A 1,831-nucleotide genomic window follows, 5' to 3' on the forward strand; every position below is an offset into this window, starting at 1 on the left:
AAGATACAAGACAGTAAAATCCTATTGTTTAAAGTTTGATGATCCAATTATTTTTAAATATAAAGCCTATTTTTGTTAATAGAAATAATATAGAGAATAATAAAAAGTCAAACTATAAACTTATGAAATAAGCTATTTTGTGGAATCCTTTTAGGCAATTATATATATAATTTCCTCCTTTGAAAAAAAAATAATTTCCTCATGTGACAAAAGTAACTCCTGCCATGTTTATATCATAAGTTTAGATTTAGATTTAGATTTGGGTTTTAGCCAATTAAAAAACGCTATAGTTCTACTTTTTATGGAAAATCTAATTAAATTGGATTATTTTATCGAACAGTATCAAAAGTTGGGAAGCATTTTGTTACAGCTGGCACGAGCATTTACTCGATCCCCATGTATAATATAACGGTTCTGCTAGGAGTGAAGCTAACTTTAATTAATTAATTAAAAAATAGATTTATTATAAAAAAAAAGGTTAGTTTAGTTGGCTTAGTGTGTGTTTGGATTACAGTTTGCAAACGAGAGTTTGCATAAAATTGATTTTGCAAACTTGATTTTTATCAAAAGTAAGTTTGTGTTAAAAGTGATTTATGTTTGGTAATTTTTGTATCAAAATAGATTATAGTAAAATAAATGTTGTTTGGCTTATACCATTCAAAATCACTTTTAGATAAAAATTTACTAAAATAGACATCAACTTAGATTTTTTTTATATTATCCTATTGTTTTAATTTAGATATTTAAATAGATTTTATTAGTTAATTTTATAATAAAATTAATATTTACTTACTAAAATAAAAATAACATATAAAAATAGACAAAATATATTTTAAATAAAAATAAAAAATATAAATTTTAGATATATATATATATATAAAAGAATATTTAATCAAATATGTTATATTTTTTAAGTATTAAATGTTACTTTAGTATTTTTTTTACATCGTACTCTTATTCTAATACTCTCAATAATCTTATTCTTAATATTAATTTGAAATCCAACGTTTATGATTTTATTATTATCTATGATTAATTTTTTATTTAATTTATTTTTTTAATAGAATCATAATCTATATTATAAAAAATTACACTAAAACATAGTATATGAGAATTACAATTATAAAAGAGAGTACTAAAAATAATAAAGAAATTAAATATTTACTTTATAGTAATTGAAACAAATCTAAAAATTTTTTATGATCTTTTTATATAGTATATTTTTAGTATTTTTAGTACTCTTTTTTTAGTATGCTATAATTTTTTACTATTATTATTATTTACAGTTAATTTTTTTATTTAATTTACTTTACTTAATAGAATTAATAAATCATATTATAAAAAGATAATAACAAACATAATACACAAAAATCACGATTATAAAAGTGTATAATGTCAAACAAACAGTTAAAAAAAATATAAATAATAAATAATAGAAAAATAGAGCTCATATAAATAGAAATAACAAGAATTTTATAAATAATACAATAACATATACAAAGGATAAAGTTGGTAAAAGGTAAATAAAAGGTTAGTATCTATAACTAAAAGTCCGTTAAGAAAACGTAGAAGCTAAAAATAGTTGCTTCTTGTAAACGTTGGTTTTGGCAGGAGAATCACTTCTGCGTTCATGAGAAAAAAATTTGCCAAACCAAAAGTTGAAACTTTCAAGAAATTTAAACGTGTTTTTTTCCTTCCAACGGGTTTCCCAAACACACCCTTAGTAATGTAAAATTAAAGTCACGGAAAGCTTATCTATAAAATAAGAGGTGTGATATTTATTTATTTATTTTACTCTATCTAATAATGTCAACGGAGAGTAAAGAGTTAA

General features: G+C 20.9%; 1 protein-coding gene across 1 annotated transcript in view; it reads right to left on the reverse strand.

Moving 5' to 3' along the window:
* The window catches only part of LOC107619190, a 6,912-nt gene that overhangs the window by 4,029 nt on the left and 1,052 nt on the right, over positions 1 to 1,831 (reverse strand). The window lies entirely within an intron of this gene.

This window comes from Arachis ipaensis, chromosome B09 (assembly GCF_000816755.2).
Source record: "Arachis ipaensis cultivar K30076 chromosome B09, Araip1.1, whole genome shotgun sequence".
NCBI classification, from domain to species: Eukaryota; Viridiplantae; Streptophyta; class Magnoliopsida; order Fabales; family Fabaceae; genus Arachis; species Arachis ipaensis.